This window comes from Triturus cristatus, chromosome 12 (assembly GCF_964204655.1).
Source record: "Triturus cristatus chromosome 12, aTriCri1.1, whole genome shotgun sequence".
NCBI classification, from domain to species: Eukaryota; Metazoa; Chordata; class Amphibia; order Caudata; family Salamandridae; genus Triturus; species Triturus cristatus.
The window spans coordinates 245,597,176-245,616,440 of record NC_140595.1 but is presented as its reverse complement, the minus strand read 5'-3'; the positions used below and the strand labels follow the sequence as shown (position 1 = coordinate 245,616,440).

At 44.1% G+C, this 19,265-nt stretch overlaps 1 protein-coding gene across 3 annotated transcripts in view; it reads right to left on the bottom strand.

Annotated features, from left to right (window-relative positions):
- Positions 1 to 18,662, bottom strand: part of HACL2 (2-hydroxyacyl-CoA lyase 2) — a 1,062,010-nt gene extending 1,043,348 nt beyond the window's left edge. The window contains exon 1 of one of the 3 annotated variants that reach the window (XM_085638401.1): positions 18,535 to 18,662. The gene's annotated coding sequence lies outside the window, so the exon portion shown is untranslated. The other 2 variants (XM_085638399.1, XM_085638396.1) reach the window with 2 other exon arrangements.
- Between the last annotated feature and the right edge of the window lie 603 nt (positions 18,663 to 19,265).

Sequence of the window (19,265 nt, the reverse complement as noted above, 5' to 3'; positions counted from 1 at the left end):
AGACCCTCTGCTCCTCCATTGGATCAACCATTTGTATTGCCAGCATTACAAGGTGTAATTTCTGATCCCTTTATTGCTGAGAACTTAAAGTATTTGTCCTTCAAGGAGGCTTTTTAAGTACCCATTACTTCAGCTAGGAGGATTGGCGGACTTGGGGCTTATTATGTGAACCCCCATTCTTACAGATCGTAGAGGACGGAGTTTTACTAAGCAAGATGAATGGGGAGCAGAAGATCTTGCTCCCAAGTGTACGTCTCTCTCCCCCTTCGAAGGAGATAGAACTTTTGCATTAGTTGTGACAATTTACTTCCAATGATCTGAAGTGTACAGGAAGTCAGAACATTGAAACCCGATTAGGATGTCGGGCAGACTACCATCGACAGGCCACACTGATACTTGTGGACAGGTATATTACGGCATGGTCAGTGGGACAAGGACGACATATCCATTGAGAAATGGACATGTGTACACCGAGTAATAAGTAACATCTAAATTCTGAATCAAACATGGAAATTGCACTAAAAGAAACAGGGGGGGGGGGGAATTAGTGACACTGGAGTAGGGAGGCACAGACTCTGGAATGAAAAAAAAGCAATAAAAGCTTCTGGGAAAGGGAGAGACAATAATACAACACTGGGGGAGGTATTTTGACCAGTCCCCAGTCCACAAAGCACGGACCACAAGGAAAACATGAAACAAGCTAATAGTGTGAACAGACTGTCAATCAACAGTGCCAGTCATGAACTTCGTTCTATAAAAACTGCTCAAAATTGCATTGCGCTTATTTAGAGGAATTCATTTGCCATCATTTAGCCTCTCAATTCACATCTAAGAACAGTTGCAGGCCCAGACCTTGCAACCCCATTCCTCTAGTAGAACAATCCTTACCGCTTAATAATGTACCAAATTTCTCTCCCGAGTATGTATGCTAAGCCTGGTTTTGGCAACACGCATTCTAAATTTGTTAGGAGAAAATGTCTCAAACGTGTATCCAAACATTAAAGCTCGGATCAGTCACTTGAATTGAGGGATTGAGGTGGTCTAAATCCCTCCCCCAATATCCATGAAATACAGAATCCCCAAATAATGACAGGCAGTAACTTGTACAATTTCTGAATTTTCAATATTCCAATTAAGGGCCATGATATCATTTGACCCCAGCCCGCTAACTCTTTAACAGGGTTTGTCTGTTTTTGTTCCAACTGTAACCTTCAGCTTAATCAATCAGCACGGTCAACTGAATGGAAAAATAAATCAGAAATCACCATACCTCTAACACATAAGGAGAAAGGTGTTTACCTATTAGCCAAACGATTTCACAGGTCTTTCAAACAAGCATTTGCAATGCCATAGGTCTCGCATTTACGAGAGTTTGAGTGATTGGCATTGTAAATGACAATGTCTTATTTAGGTGTTGTTTTTAAAACAAATAAATAAAAGGCATTGTCATTTACAATTCCAATAGCTTATACTCTTGCAAATGCGAGACCTATTGCATTGCAAATACACTCAAGCTATACAAAAATGTAAAAATCCTTTCGTATCGTAATCTTTATTCGAATATACATTATCCATAAAAGCACAAACATTACTCATAATCACATACATAGTCCATCATCATTAAAATAGAAACTCCACATTAAAACTAATCAATTAAAATGTTACTAAATTATCCATAACTTGATATCATCAGCGATGTTAAAGTGACAGTGTGCAAAGTGCAAATATTAAAATTTTTTTTTTTAAAAAGCAGCTAAAGACGGGCAAATCCTTAAATCACAGAGAGGTTGCAGTTAGCAGCATTAAGTGAAGGTGCAAGCGTGCATAGTACAAAATATAAATACTAACAATACAAAATCCAGAGATGTGTATTGTACAACCTAATCCAGCAGTCATTAGTTCATAGAAAGACGTGAGCGGATGGCCATTTTCAGGAAAGTGCATACTCGGCATGTTATATCATCATCTTTAAGCTGGAGAATAATTCTGTATGCATCCTTAAAATCCGTTGTGCCCTTTGCCCTGAAAAACGGTATCAATAACTGCATACTATATTTTTGGTAAAAAACAAAAAAACAGAAAGTGTAGCGTAGACTGTTTCCCTAAATTATCACATTGGCAGACCAAGTTCTCAATATTAGGTTGATAACCCATGGGGAAGCACAACAGATACTTTATTGAGCCCGATCTAAGACGAAAAAGAAGGCTTCGCTCCCAACGAGTAATATCTCTTAAGAGATAACTAAAAGGAGAGCATAATGGGGATCCGCCCTCGCCTGTCATTAAGATATATTGTTTCACAGATACTTTGGCGGATTCCTGGCCATATCTCGCATCCCCATAATATTGATATAAAACTTTACGAATAATCTTCCCATCAATTCCATCTAATTGTTCAGGATTCTTACAAATATGCTCTAGATTTACCGCAGTCAAATTTGCCCGTACTTGAGCCAGCCAAGGAATGTCACCACCCTTATCACATTTTAGACAATCTGTCATAATCTCCCTTGTTAATAGGGCTGCTGGGTTTTTCCAAACCTTTAGCCAAAATAAAACAGGGCGTGACCTAATGTAATCTTCCAAGTATGGCATTCTTAACTCATTATGGCATACAAAGGTGGACGATGAAATTGGTAGGCCCAAAAGCCTCCTACAAAATCTGTTTTTCTCGGCCTGGACGCTTTTCAAGTTTGTGTGGCCCCTAATTTCAGCCCCATAGGTCATGATTGGTACACATTGTGTCCTATAGATTTTAAGTAGGGACAGTACCACCTCAATTCTTTTCGTTTGGGGGAGATTTATTACTGAATTCATGGCTCTTGAAAATTTTGTCAGTCCATAAGCCGAATGTGGTGTCCAGGACCCATTGTCAGAAAATGTTATGCCCAGATATGGGAAAGTGCGAGTGCATGTCAAAGAATCGGGACCCAAGGTAATAGTATTAATAAAACGTTTCTTAGGTCCACAACACATTAAAAAAGATTTTTTTAAATTTGTGCAAAGATCCAAATTATTCATAAAAACTGCAAATCCCCCGACTAAAATTCTCAAGGCATTGGGTGTTTTGTCCATTAAAACAGCGTCATCTGCATATAGTAAGGCGGGCAGTTTGTTGCCATTAATTATAGGGACATCAGTGGTTTGGTTAGATTGGGCGTTATGAAGTTCATTAATATATAAAATAAATAAAAGTGGAGCGAGAACACACCCTTGTCTAACGCCTCTCCCAACCACTATGTCTCCAGACACTGCCCCGTCCATGCTTATCCTTACCCGGGCCCTTAAGTCCCTATGGAGATAAGTTAAAAAGTACATCAGATCTTTGTCTAGCCCATAATCTAGAAGGCATTGCCAGAGCCTAGATCCATTAACAAAATCAAAAGCGGACGAAAGGTCGATAAATGCCAGGTAAAGAGGGCTCTGTCGGGCGATGGTATATTTCCCTATGATTAAGTTAAGATTCAAACACTGTTCCACAGTGCCAAGATGACTACAGAACCCCAACTGACATTTATTTATTATATTTTCATCCTCTGCCCAAGTTCTGATCTTGTTAAATAGAACTCTCCCCAATATTTTAAGGGTGTTATCAATTAGGGAAATAGGTCTGTAACAGCTTGGGTTTGATCTATCTCCTTTTTTAAAAATGGGGATAATTAGGGATGTGGACCATGTGTTTGGGATTTTTGTTGTGGTTAAATTGTTAAAAACATTAAGTAGCAGAGGAGCCCAAAACTCTGGCCTTGATTTTATAAGATCAATAGGCAGCCCATCCGGGTATGGGGCTTTATTTCCCGCACTTTGGAATATTGCCTCCTCCACCTCAATCAAGGAGATTTGAATTTGGGTAGGCATAAGATTTTCCAAAGTATTTTCGCATTGGGGCGGGGGGGGCATATATTTTCGAGAAGCGAGCAACCCACACTTCGCTGATTATATTGCAGCTTAGGGGGGTAGATATATTCCCAAAAGCTCTCAGGGACTTGGTGGCAGACCAAAAATTATTTGTTTTGTTAAGTTTAGCAGCACAGGCCAAATTATTCCAGTACACTTTTAACACCACATCTCGCCTTAATTTTATTACAGTTTTATAATTGTGCCTTAAGGTTCTGATAAGAGTGGGGTCTCTAGGGGAAACTGATAAAGCTGCTCTAAGATCCCTGTTAGCCCTAGAGCAGGTATTATCAAACCACCTAGGATCAGATGTATGTAGGACTGTGGGTCTGGAAATCAGTTCCTTAATACCTGCACATAATAAAATAAAAGCGGAAACTGCCTCTGGGTTAGGGTCGGCCAAAGGAACACAAGTGTCACAGAGAGATGGATAAGTTATTACCATCTTCTGGAAGACCTCCCTACAGTTCATGCCCTTCCATTTAACTCTTAAACTATCGGTTGAGAGTACTAGGTTTCCCGCTCCCAGTTCTCTTCTAATATTTGGTCGCAGGGCTACCCTTAACGAGACCATAATAGGGTTATGATCTCCAAAAGTGGATGCTCTAACCTCTGCCTCAACTAAGTAGTCTTCTAATGATGGGGATATGAAGACATAGTCTATCCTAAGCCTCTATAAGTAGGTAATGGATTATCATTAGTGTTTGCAGCTGCAATATCCATCACATTTAAAAGACTGCTGCTCAATAGATGGTCTAATAGCTCATAACCTCTCTTGCACGGGTTGGATAGAATAAATTGGGAGGAACGCCCAGTAGTTCCTTCTATCTTTGCATTAAAATCGCCCCCCAGACATATCCCTGCCAATTTGTACTTTTCCAATAAATTATCCAGGTCCTGGATAAAGTTAAAAAGGTGAACAAAGTTAGCATTTGGTGTGCTTAGGAAGTCATTATTATAAAAATTAATAAAGCAGATGGAAGCCCCTCGTGTGTAAATCAATACTTGGAAGTTAATATTCTCGGTTGGAATTAGTATTACTCTACCACCTGAGGCAATGCTAACCCATATTGATAGACCCCCTGAAGGTCTGCCATGTTTAGGATTAGGGGGGAATAGTATTAAAACACTCATACCCTTCGAAATAAAGCTCTTTAGTCGCCCAAGTTTCTTGAAACATAAGGACGTCAAATGTATTTATCGTGTTTGCCCAATCTTCTATATTTAATTTTGAGGCCAGACCTGCCACATTCCAACTCAGCACCTTCAATATTGAGTCAGAGCAATCAATTAATTGGATCGTTTCCACCCCAGGACTGATATTAGAAGTTTTCTTGGCTACCGCATGGACCAATCCGATTTGAGTTTTGGGTGGGAGTCAATTAAGGGTGTCTAAATCAGAAATAGCCAAAAATCTATTAGCCAACTGGTAAGACAGGCTGAGGAGTGGACACTGTATAGATGGCGGTTTATAAAAGAAACCAAGGGGTAATGCACAGATGTTTGTAGAAAAAAGGCATTTAGTCTCTTTAACAGCTAGTATGGATCCGACGGTCCTAGGCCTGGAAAAATTGATAAGAATGCAATCACCCCTAATAGTTTTTGCTGCAGGTCCCACCCAGCCTACCCTTCGTACCATTCAAATTTCATGTATATCAGACCTCCTATACCCTTTTTGTTTAGCCAACCAGTCCACACATTTATTCCGCAGTTGTTCACAGGACTCAGATTTATTTTTCTCTAGTGGTGGTACCCCTGCAAGGGTTAATACATATGGGCAGGATGCAGGAGGTACATTTAAGACATCCTTATTAGATTCTACATGCCCCCTCAAGCCGATATCAGCTATACTCGTACTAGCTATCGGACCCTCTTGGGAATCAACAAGGTTAACATTTTGAGTATTGGCAAATCGGGTATGTGGCTTAGAGGCTAGGGGATTTCTCGTTTTATTAATAGAATCAAGGGGGACAGGCAACAACTTTACAATTTGGGGCACTTGTCGAGCCGGTTGCGCATTCTGGGAAAGATTTACCAGGGTGCAAACCTGTCGAGCTAGCTCATTGCGTTCCCTGCAAGGTGATATTGCCTTAGTAGTTACGGATTCCAGACGATCTAAACGCTTCCATAACTTATCAAAACTTTTGTCCACAAGCCCTTTGATACGATCATACAATGTGTCAACTATGATGTCTATAGCAGTATCCCCAAGTGTAAAGTTAGAAAAAACAATCTGCGTGGACTTCGTCTGAGTGGGATTATTGTGGATGTCCACATCAGCTAGGTCAATAGAGTCACTACTGGGAATTGGGTCTGCGGGGACCGTAGGGCCCTTAATCCACGTATTTAACGTTGTACGTTGCGAGTTCAGGCGTGGGGGCTGTTTCCGTTTAGAACAGGCTGGTTTCACCACCTTCCTCTTCTTTCTCGCTCCACTTACTTCTGGGTTAGGGGTAGTGGCCAAATTGACTGTAGTTAGTGTCGATGAGATAGTTGGACTACACCCAGATTAAAAATTTACAGTTGATCCTATGGAGCCCGGCCCTTCCAAGCCTGACGTATTCTCCCCAGTAGGAGTGTGAAGGGAATGTTGAGTAATACTGTGTATCAGTACCTCTGGGTTGCTTATATAATTTTGTGCTTCACATTGGGGTTTTATGGGGCCCAAGGACAATCTTCTTTCCGTCAGCTCAATCTCAGTGCTGACCATATTCGCCACCCGCTCCAACATTGTGTCTATGGATGTAATTTTGCGTGCTGGGGTGATAGCGTTACGTTTGCCCATAATGACAGAACCCCTAGACATCCATAAAGTACCAAAAAGAGAGACGCGCCACTCACCGCTGCAAAAATACAGTTGTAGTTCTGGTTCTGGCTTTGGTTGTTGGAGGGGTAGCCCAGCCCGGCCTCCCTCGGCCCCTGACGGCCCGCCCTTTGCCCGGGCTTCGCACGGCACGCGCCCGCGCAGCGGGAGCAGCGCTGTAATTTATGCGCCTCCGGGCGCGACAGGCAAGCACACAGGCAGCAGAGCAGTATGGGAGGTGTAGTACTCCCCTTCCTTGTGCGGTGGCGGTGGCGGTGGCGGCGGTACTCAGCGGTTCCCGCGAAGCGGGAGCCGCGCTGTAATTTATGCACCTCCGGGCGCGACAGGCAAGCACACAGGCAGCAGAGCAGTATGGGAGGTGTAGTCCTCCCCCTCCTTGTGCGGTGGCGATGGCGGTGGCGGCTGTACGGAGCGGTTCCCGCGAAGCGGGAGCCGCGCTGTAATTTATGCGACTCCGGGCGCAACAGGCAAGCACACAGGCAACAGAGCAGTATGGGAGGTGTAGTCCTCCCCCTCCTTGTGCGGTGGCGATGGCGGTGGCGACTGTAGCGGCGGTACTCAGCGGTTCCCGCGAAGCGGGAGCCGCGCTGTAATTTATGCGCCTCCGGGCGAGACAGGCAAGCACACAGGCAGCAGAGCAGTATGGGAGGTGTAGTCCTCCCCCTCCTTGTGCGGTGACGGTGACGGTGGTGGAGGCGGTGGCGGCTGTAGCGGCGGTACTCAGCGGTCTAAATTCTGAATCAAACATGGAAATTGCAGTAAAAGAAACAGGGGGGGGGATTACTGACACTGGAGTAGGGAGGCACAGACTCTGGAATGAAAAAAAGCAATAAAAGCTTCTGGGAAAGGGAGAGACAATAATACAACACTGGGGGAGGTCTTTTGACCAGTCCCCAGTCCACAAAGCACGGACCACAAGGAAAACATGAAACAAGCTAACAGTGTGAACAGACTGTCAATCAACAGTGCCAGTCATGCATATTTAGAGGAATTCATTTGCCATCATTTAGCCTCTCAATTCACATCTAAGAACAGTTGCAGGCCCAGACCTTGCAACCCCATTCCTCTAGTAGAACAATCCTTACCCCTTAATAATGTCCCATATTTCTCTCCCAAGTATGTATGCTAAGCCTTGTTTTGGCAACAAGCATTCTAAATTTGTTAGGAGAAAATGTCTCAAACGTGTATCCAAACATTAAAGCTTGGATCAGTCACTTGAATTGAGGGATTGGGGTGGTCTAAATCCCTCCCCCAATATCCGTGAAATACAGAATCCCCAAATAATGACAGGCAGTAACTTGTACAATTTCTGAATTTTCAATATTCCAATTAAGGGCCATGATATAATTTGACCCCAGCCCGCCAACTCTAACAGGGTTTGTCTGTTTTTGTTCCAACCGTAACCTTCAGCTTAATCAATCAGCACGGTCAACTGAATGGAAAAATAAATCAGAAATCCCCATACCTCTAACACATAAGGAGAAAGGTGTTTACCTATTAGCCAAACGATTTCACAGGTCTTTAAAACAAGCATTTGCAATGCCATAGGTCTCGCATTTACGAGAGTTTGAGCGATTGGCATTGTAAATGACAATGTCTTTTTTAGGTGTTGTTTTTAAAACAAATAAATAAAAGGCATTGTCATTTACAATTCCAATAGCTTAAACTCTTGCAAATGCGAGACCTATTGCATTGCAAATACACTCAAGCTATACAAAAATGTAAAAATCATTAGGAGAGAGTGTGGCCTGCCTGCAACAGCAGGCAGGACAAAGCTATTTGAGAAAATAGTGCTCGGAGGCTGACCCACCGGGATTTAAACCTGTGATCATGAGGTGGAACGCAGGCCTCTACAGTGTAACATTAAGTATACTGAGCTACCAGACACGGCTCCGGAAGGTCGACACCTTCAGAACTCAAGCCAGTCCTGGCAACGGACAAGCCACCGACCTATCTCTGTACAAGACTTTACACCGCTTCTAAACTGCAGAAGGCAGCCGACCCTCCTACGCGACTGGGCTGGCCTGTTCCTGCTTCTCAAACAGCTGTTGTGCGTGACTTGCACACGCACATATGCAATTCCTTGTTTGAATAGAGAGTTCATTGGGTTCCTGCCAATTGCTGATGCAAGAAACACAGCTGTTGGTGCAGCACTCGAACCCTGCACCTCGACGGCGGTCCATGGTCGAAAGAAAGCTTAGCCTGTGTCGTTGCTGGCACATAGGCAAAACCCTGAAAAGCAGTCGGAAGCATCAGGCTGTCACGTCCCCATATCTGCAGGGTACCCTGTGTGTAACTTCAAAAGCCAGCGCTCCCGTATCTATCACTGCTCCCTTAAATGGGAACTCAGACCTTTTGCTAGGAACTGCTGGAGAGGGCAGTAACAAGTTTAGTTTATTATGTGCGCTGCGAAAAAGTTGCACAAACAGTTAGATACTGCCCAGTAAGAGAAATAACGTCACAGTTATATGCACTAGTGTTTTGGGGTCGCTCCTTTGTGCCCGACTGTTTCTAGCCCCATCGCCCTGCACTGGGCACACATTACTGCTTAGGAGTGAGGAGCTTCCCTCTGCCACAACCCTCCTGTCCTAGTTCATGCTGCACATCTAGAAACAGATCCCCCCCCCCCCCCCGGACATCTGTAAATTTGTGCGATATACACTAGGTGCTGGGGCAAGCATTGCGTTTTACTGTCCGCCTTGGGGAGGGGAGGGGGAATAATGTATTTAGAAGTATGGGGGGGCGGGGGCATGCAAGTATCTTTCATGCACGCATTGTAAGTATTTATAATGAGAAAAACCAATGGTGGAGTTCCATGTTGCAACCGGTGGGGGGCGAAGTCAATAGTGAATCTGATTTAATGCACCCCGACTGTATGCTGATTCTTAAGTGTGGAGAGGCCCTTCGGGGGGTTCTGGTTATTTCTGCATTCGTATGGTGGGGAGGTTGCAGGTGTTTCGTTCATTGTATGCCTGCCTCACTTATTTTGGGGACACCACCAACCTCTCAGCAGCAAAAATAAGCCACCAGGCGCGTGGTAGGTAGCGATGAATCCCCAAAGGTTTCGCCGTGTTTGGCTCCCCGCTCCAAGGCGAACAGCAAACCCTTCGTGCTTGTCTCCACTCCAGATCGCGAAGAGCAGGCACAGACAGCTATGCCCCCTGCTCTGAGGCAGGCAGCAGCACAGCCCTTCTTCTCCGTCCGCCTGAGTCCGCTGCTCTGCTGTGGGGTCGGCGCAGGCAGTGCAGAGAGAGCGGGATGGAGGGGTGGGGGAAGAGCCGCTCTCTGCGTGGACTGGAGTCAGTCTAAGCCCGGGGCAGCAGCGAGCCCCGCAGAGCTGGAGAGCAGACAAAGCAGCCACAGGAAGGGGGAAGGGAGGGTGAGCAAAGACCGAAGCGAGGAGATCCAGTACAGAGGAAGAAGGGGGGATCCAGCGCCCGACAGAGAAACATTGGCGACCTAGCACCGTGGTAAAGTAGGCAAAGGAAAATCCAGCACTGGTCTGAGGAAGACTGGTTAATCCAACAGCGGAGTAAATAAGAGAAAAGGCGATCCAGCACCGGGCTAAGGGGGAGCGTGGCAATTACAACACCGGGCTAATGAGGACAGATCCAGCACCAGGCTAAGGTAGAGGAGATTCTCCCGAACCGGGTTAAGAACGGGGACCATGCATCAAGGTAAAGAAGGAAAGGTGAGCCAGCAAGAGGATAAATAAGCGGAGATCACGCAGAATCTTGCTAAGAAGGGGAGAACGATAGATCAAGCACTGGAGGTAAAAAAAGGAGAGCCATCGCGAAGGTTAAAAGGGTGAGATTTAGTAAAAACGGTGCAAGTACGAATCTAGCGCTGGAGTAAGATAGGGCACCTAAGGAAAACAAGCAAAAAAAGAAAGTGCTCACCGAGCAATTAGAAGACAGTGTGCCATGCCGCTGAGTAAAAGATCCAGTCCCGGTGGGCATGGCCAAAAGTGGACAAGGCGGTAACCAGGAGGGACTAAGAAGCCTCCTTTTCAATCATGAGCCTGCGTTTCCCATGGAGAATGACGCCAGCCTGACGCCAGCGAATGAAAAAGATGGGCGGGGCTTCTGAAAACTTCGGAATCCGTATTGATTCCAAGAAGCCCTCGCATGGCGAGAGGAGCGCATGCGATGCCAACACCAGGCAAGACCTAAAAAAGTAGTGGAATCATTTTTAGCAATTTCATTGGTACCCATGAGCTAGACAGCTAGAATCCATATGTTGTTGCTTATGGATTTGAATGTTACCTTAGACCTAGGAATCACATCTACAAATATTGGTCTGCCTAGTTTTGAGTTATATATGTTAGAAACAGTGATCTAAGTTGCAATGTCCTGCATTAAATACTGCCGAACACTGGTAGACCTTTTTTATTCACCTATTCATACAGCAGAAAAACAGTTACGTAAAAAAACTGGTTCAGACCCCCCTGTCACTAGCTACTAAACGTTAATGAGCTGGACTATTTCTATACCCCTGTTCATGTATAGTTACTATCTCCGCAAGTGAAGATGTAACCCTATTTTGTTTTATAAATCATCCTACATATTTTCGCAACTATCAACACCAGCCATTTCGCATCTCAGTCTTTGTACTGTCGTCTCATTACTCACCATTAGCAGTCCCTGTCCCACAGCTTTGGCTGTGTGTCTTCACAATGACATTCCATTACCTGTACTTCCTGACCCTAGTGCCATAGGATGAATTTGCAGCTAATCATTTCACCCTGTTTCCCTATGCTCTAGGCAAATCCCCACACAATGAAGGTAAAATTAATAGGATTACACAGGAATCTAAAACAAAGAAAAGGATGTAGGACACAGCTTTTGCTTTTTGTTAAACTCATTACGTAAAATAGAAACTAGATTGGCTGAATAGAGATCCCACAATGCATATGTGGGACCACGGTAAACTGAGTATTGGTGATTGGTTGAAGTAAATCTATAGAGACCTTCCTGATGCAGCGGAGCAGCGGAGCGGGTAGGTGAGCCACGAAGCTCCGAGCGGGAGCAGAGACACTACACTGTGTGTCCAAATTACTCCGCTGTGATCTGATGAGGCAGCACATGAAAACCAATGAGGTTTGCTGCTCTTCTCTGGGGCAATAACCCACGGATAGAAAGAGTGGTAGGTAGCGTTGCACCACACCACCCACTGTAGATAGTTTTTTAGTCACCTGGTCCTGAGATATCGCCAACTGATCACTTCGTGTCATTCTGAGGCGAGAAACATGTTGACCATCTGGGGGTAGAGCGAATTTTTTGTCACTTTAAAACAAAATAGTCGCCCCCCTCTCTTTCCCTTTTTAGTCAGGTTGGGACCTTTTCAGGATAAAAATAATCACAAAGGATTCCCTTACCTGTTTTAATCCACACACATCTACAAGTCTCTAGGCCCCTCACACCCATGGCACCTATACGGCAAGGAACAAAAGATCTCCGAAAAAGAGCCCCTTTATGGGTGCCCGTCGAGCATTGCAGCGCCGGCTCGACGAGGTGCAGACCCATATGATGAAGCATGACACCTAGCTTGCTGGGTTTGTGAGGGTCCTAGTTCCGACAGGAGGTATCCCCCACCTCCTCGCAACCTGGAGTACAAACCAGGTGGCCAACTTGCCACAGAGGAACTCTGTACCTTTCTTTGTCTGCTGAAATAAATCCTACCATTTATACCATGTACAACAGACAAGCTCCCTGTGTGGATGGAGAAGGGCATCCACAAATTCCAGATTAAAAAAGTTTAGGTTGCATTGGCTTTAGTAAGCGGCGCCTAACAAACATTAATGAGCGTACGATTTTCGGTCTGTACGGTTGGTCCGGTGTATCCATTAAAAAGCATATAGCAAAGCAACAATGAATCAGGCTTTTAGCAAGCTGGATGACAGCCTATGTCCAATCATGGTGTAACATGCCTCTTGAGTTAGACAGCTAAAGTATACAAAGTTACATAACGTTGTTATAGTGGCCAAGGTCTTTAAGTGGTATGCTCACTTCTCGGTTCTGTGACGGAACGTGGCTGTAAAATCTGCTAAGTAGACAGCATTTCTCATCTTTATCTAAGTCTCTGCTCCTGCCTAATCTGCTATGTTGTGCTCCTATCAAGCCCTGAATTCCAAAGACTAAAAAAAACACTCTCATACAACACTGTACTGCTAGAAAGGAAATGGAGAGCCAACCAACTCAGACGCTACACCAGCAAATAAGATCCACCTCGCCCTTAGCCACGATCACCAACATCGCTGCATCCCAGCAACTCTGCGTCAACCTATCCAACTTCTTCCACAGCAAAATCGTAAATATAGCCACAGGAACCTTGCACACCAACCCAACCACAGAGAACTTGTTGCTAACCTACCCACCACCAACCGTGACTACCACATGACCGAATGGACAACCCTCACCAGAAATGATACAGCGGCAATCATGCAGACCATCCACTCGGGGGCCCCAACGGACCCATGCTCCCACCATATCTACAACCTAGGAACATAACCAATCAGCATCACCTTGACTCACATCATCAACACCTATGTTACGTCCTCCACTTTCCAGGATGAATGAAAACAACTTGCAGAAATCAACACTCTCAAGAAGCCCACAGTTGACCGAATCAACTGAGCAACTTCCGGCCCCTCTCCCTGCTTCCCTATCCAGCCAAAGTGATTGGAAAGGCCGTCAACAAAACTCAAAACCCATCTCAAACTTCTGTATCTTCTAGACAACACTAAACCAGGATTCAGAGACAACCACAGTACCGAAAAAGCACTCATCACAGTCACCAAATACATTTGAATCGTCATGGACTGGAGAGAAACAGCGCCCCTCATCCTGCTTGACCTCTCTGCATGCTTCGACACTGTCAAGCATAACAGCCTCATCAGAAGACTCCACAAATAAAATCCTTAAAATTAAAAGATATGCAGGGAGTATTGCAGGAAACACCCCTAGGGGTGAGGAAAGCTTTTCAAACTTTTTACGAATACTTGTATTGCAATGAGGATGTAGACAAGGTGGATAATTACTTAGCAGGGATTACTTCCTCCTCCTTAACAAAAGAGCAGCAAGATATATTATCTGAGCCAATTGCATTGGAAGAAGTGGAGGCCGCTATCCTCTCACTCCCTTCTGGCAAGGCTATGGGCCCGGATAAGATACCTTTGGAGTTTTATAGTAAGTTTAGGGTGGAGGTGGGCACAGAGTTATTGGCTTTAATGAAAAATGCCTTTAAAGGCTCTCCACCGGACTCATGGTCTAAGACGATAATCATAGTTTTCAAGAAGAAGGGGAAGGATGGGGTGCAGCTAAGCTCATATCGACCGATCTCTTTAAATAAACTCAGATAGTAACATTTATTCAAAACTTCTTGCTAAGAGAATGGCTAAAGTTATTACTTCAATTGTCTCATTGCGTCAGCATGGTTTTATCGCTGGACGGGGCACCACAGATCATATTGCCCGGGTTATATCCCTGTTAGATTGGGCACAGGCGACAGACTCTCAGGTTGGGGTGGCCCTGTTGGATGCCGAAAAGGCATTCGACAGGGTCTCCTGGGCTTATTTATGGTCAGTTCTTACTTGGAAGGGATTCCCCTTAGATTTTCTGAAGGCAATTCAGACATTATATAGAAATCCGGCTGCTACTGTAAGGGTTTCTGGGGTGGAATCGGAGGAGTTGAAAGTGCTAAGGGGCACCCGACAGGGCTGCCCTTGCTCGCCTCTTCTCTTTGCTCTTTATATAGAACCATTGATTTTTAAACTCGAATATGACTCTTTAATTGTCCCCGTTAAACCTCATTTATTTGATTTAAAAGTTCTAGCCTATGCTGATGACTTAGCGGTTGTGACAAGTGACGTGGTTAGTGCGTTAAATAGAATTGAGATTGTGACCAATGACTTTGCTCGGTATTCAGGCTATAAGCTGAATTTAGCCAAGACTCAGATTTTGCACTCGGAAAAGGGACGACCACGAGATCCTAAAATAGTCGACGAGGCAGTATATTTGGGTATTAAAATTTCGGCAAAAGTACAGGATATTCCAGCCTTAAATATTGACCCTATTGTCACAGCCTCTAAAAAGACCCTCGAAAGATTAGATCATCTGCATTTCTCACTCTATGGGAGGAGTAACGTTATAAAAATGATAATCTTTCCGAAGTTTCTATATGTATTTCGGGCTGTTCCGTTATTGTTTTCTAACTATATTTTTAAGGATAGAAAGGATGTGCTCTCGGTTCCTTTGGAGCTATAAAAAGGCGAGAAGAGCCATGAAGTGGCTTTATCTGCCGATTGCTCGTGGGGGGTGGTCTATTCCTAATTTTCGTTTTTATTATTATGCATCGATGCTCCAATATTTTGGAATTTTGATTAATGGAGAAACGGCTAGCCAAGATTTGGCTATTTCACCCTCTATTTATGAATTAGTTTTAGGCTTAGAAGCACGGCATTTATTAGTCAGAGTTATTGAGCCAAGTTATTACAAAAAAAATAGATTTAATATTTTGGACGCAGCATTTTCTGTTTGGAAAAGGATATGCATGCTATGCAGGATTAAGGAAGTTAATTGCTATACTCCGATTGGTCTGACAGGGGGTGTCGCTACGGTGCTCATGGACTCGGAAGTGGCGCGCCGTTGGCATACGGACGGTTGGGGATCTATGTGAACATGGCCAAATAATGTCATATGCTTTATTGAGAGAGAAATTTGAACTAGATAAGGGTGACTTTTTTAAATATTTACAGCTGTGCAGCTTTTTAGATAAAAATATTATGAAGGGTAATTGCTCTTTAGAGGGGATGTCTGTAATGGAGGTTATAATATGCAGGGGAAAGCTGGCGCGAATATATCAAGAAGTTACTCGAGGACAGTTAGATGATCTCTCTATGCAGGAACTAAAATGGGAAAGAAGTCTGGGAACTCAGAATATAGATCTTCAGGAGACTTTAGAATTGGCAGGTTCAATTTTGCTGTCTGGAAGTCTAAAAAGTCAGTGTTGTATGTCAATTTTTGATCTTTATTATACCCCAGCAAAGATTGCAAAATGGAAGTCGGGAAGGGGAGATAAATGCCCTCGGTGCGGAGAGTTAGCAGCGGAGGCCGCACATATGTTTTTTTTGTGTCCGGCACTGGCCCACTTCCTTACTGATTTGCAATATTTTTTTAATTCTACCCTACAGATACCGGTGGTTCTTAATCCGGGCTTTGCCCTTTTTGGTATTGAGTTCGATTTGATAATTAGTAAAAGGTTAGCAGCATATAGGGGTTTTCTATTTCTATGTATGGCAGTGATGCGCCTTTGTTTAACTTCACAGTGGCTGAGCCCAGACCCACCCCTTTTTTCAGAATGGAGAGCTAGGATTCTTGCTTTATATCAGATGGAAATGGCTTTATATAAACTGAAGGGTCATAGAAGGAAGCAACTGGAAGAGCAATTATGGGCACCAATAACTGGCTGGATTTGAACTGGGGTGAATGTTAAGAAGCTGCAGCTTGGGAATCTAGGTCTGCTATGTTTTTGTTCTTATTTACTGTGTAAAGCTTGGCTATTTTGTAACTTTTTTTAATGAAATCTGATACGGCTGTATAAAATTCATTATAAATAAATTAAAAAAAAAAAAAAAAAAAAGAAGACTCCACAAGTCTGGCATACAAGGATTCGCTCTCAAATGGATCTGTTCCTTCCTCATGGGAAGAACCCAAAGGGTCAGGCTGCCACCAAACACATCAAAGACCAAGAAATTGATATGCAGAGTCCCACAGGGATCGTCCCTCACAACCACTCTTTTCAAAAGATTCATGGCACAGCTCGACATCATCATCCGATCACAAGACATCACCAACATCTCCTATACCCATGACACCCAACTCATCCTCTCTCTGACGGACAAAACACCCACTGCCAGAACCAACTTCACTAACTGCATGACCATAGTAGAAGACTGGATGCGAAACAACTGCCTGCAGCTCAACTCTAACTAGCCGGAAGTACTGGTCTTCGGCAATAAGACCTCCCCATGGGACTCCACATGGTGGCCATCGGAGCTAGGACCAACACCCACACCCACAGACCACACAAGAAATCTAGGGATCATCCTAGATGGCATGCTCAACATGACGAATCAAGTCAAAGTAGTGTGCAACTCCTGCTTCCGCATCCTATGCACACTGTGAAAAGTTTTCAAATAGTTGCCTCAGAACACCAGACAGACCGCCACGTAAGCACTCATCACCAGCAGGCTAGACTACGGCAACACTCTCTAGGAATCTCCAAACAACTCCTGTACTGATTCCAGACCATCCAAAACACTTCTGCCAGACTCATACTCAACTTCCCATGCCGCACCCACATCACACCGCACCTCAGGAAGCTTCGCTAGCTCCCCATTCGCAAGCACAGCCAATTCAAGCTTCAAAAGCACACATTCAAAGCAATACACAACATAGGACCAGACTACTTGAACAGCCGCATCCACTTTCACCAACCCACATTCACAAAAGCAAAACTGGAGGTCGCACAATCTCCTACATTGCACTCAAGACATGAAAAGATCTCCCTCATCACATTAGAGCATCCACCTCACTTTTTGGGCTCTGCAAGAAGCTAAAGAACTGACTTTTCGTATAAGCACTATGGGGACCACAAAAATACACACCTGCCCAAGCACCTAGCTCGCTGCCCTCTCGGGTGATATCAAACAACACCAATCAACATACATACTGACATACTATCTTCTGTAAGTGGCGCCTGTGTGGTCCCTCTCCACTAATAACTCAAATTACCTTTTATCCCAAGTTTATCATATTGCTACACCTCTCCATTCGCTCTCTTTTGAAGAGTGTTTCCCTCATTGGCCGCATTTTCAGCAAACAAGCCAAATGCCTACATAGACTTGAAAGGAATTAAACGCCCTGAAAACTTTCCTGATCTATTATTGTCAAGTAACAGGGAGGTGCATACAAATTCAAGTTCCAATTTATTTAAATAGGTTAACCCTCCAAAACCACTCGATCTCACCCGTTCCAAAAGGTCAAACGTTATGACGTGATTTCCCTTCTGAAACCCCTGGCCACCAGTAAGGTTACCTATAAATTCCTCTTCCCTTCTTCTGAGATTCACTATCTACCCTCGGTAGCTCCTTCTTTGTCCCCTCACTTAATTTCATCTGTTGTACGGCAGAGCGTGAAACAATAACAGTTTGAAACACCAATTGAAATCAATGTAAAACATACATAGCTATAGACATCACAAGATGTGTGCACTCTTTTTGTAGGCCGAACACGCACAGGTATAATTTTGTAGCACAATCTAGTGATACTCAAATACCTATTCGATTTTACAACGCGTGCCCTTTGCTCTTAATACATGGCAAACGTCTCGAATAAGGAGAGCGAGTTTCGAATGTGAGCCTTACCTCCCACCACACGAGTGAAGAGTTTAACAATCCAATCCGCTAGGCTGAGGCATGTAAGTAGCTTTAAAACAAGAAAGGGGGGACTATTGGAAAACTCTGTGAAACGATAATGTCAATTAAGGGCGATACAAAAATATCTTCTTGGCTTACTTCCTCCTGGTAAACCCAGCAATTGGTTAGAAATTATGAAGCGCTCAGTTAAAAAAAAAATCTACCACAAAAAGAAACCAGTTCATTTGATATTGTGTACTGACCCGGAAAAGACCGCCCTGCCGCTCAGGAAGTGAATGTTCAAGCGCACTTGGGCCGGCGTTGTGTAATATCTGGTAGCCTCTTTAGTAGTGTTTCTATTCTATGGCTGTCTTCGGGACTCCTCCCACACTATTACCTTTTAAGCTGCGCTCCTCAGCGCTGGTGACGGAAAGCTTCTTCTTAGCCCCTGGTGCTCACTGATTACGAGCGTTTTTTAACTTGCCTCATACGAATGAACAGAACATACCAGCAGCACGCCCAGCGAAGCTGCTTTTAGTACTGATCTCATCTGTGGTGTGACCGAGGGTCGCATAAATGTTGCAGGAATCGGGGCGTGTGAGGTGAAAGGTGGGCGTAGGGAAAGCGAAGCATGTACATCTAGTTGTTGAATTGCACCTGGGATCGAACCCAGTTAACACATTTGACCAAACTGTGTGAGCCTAGGCAGGTGCGCAACGCCCATTGGGCTCAAAGGGCTTCAGCCCCCCAGTGAGAGAAAAAAAATAAAATGTAAACGAAGAGCTCAGTTCCCAATTCAAAAGTAACAAGCATTTGCAATGCAATAGTGTCTCGCAGTTGCGAGAGTTTCAGCTACTGGCATTGTAAATAACAATGCCTTTTATTTATGTTTTTAAAACAAAAATAAAAGGCGTTATATGCAATGTCAATAGCTCAAACGCGTAAATGCGAGACTATTGCATTGCAAATGCTTGTTACTTTATGGAAATGGGTAAGTTGGTTACTGCTTTTAAGACAGAGATGCTTTTGTTCATAAATTGTTGAAAAAAAGATGCCAGTTCATAAATTGTAATCCTTCTAATATAGCACTTTGGGGTCTGAAGGACATGTGGCTCCTACACCTTGTAA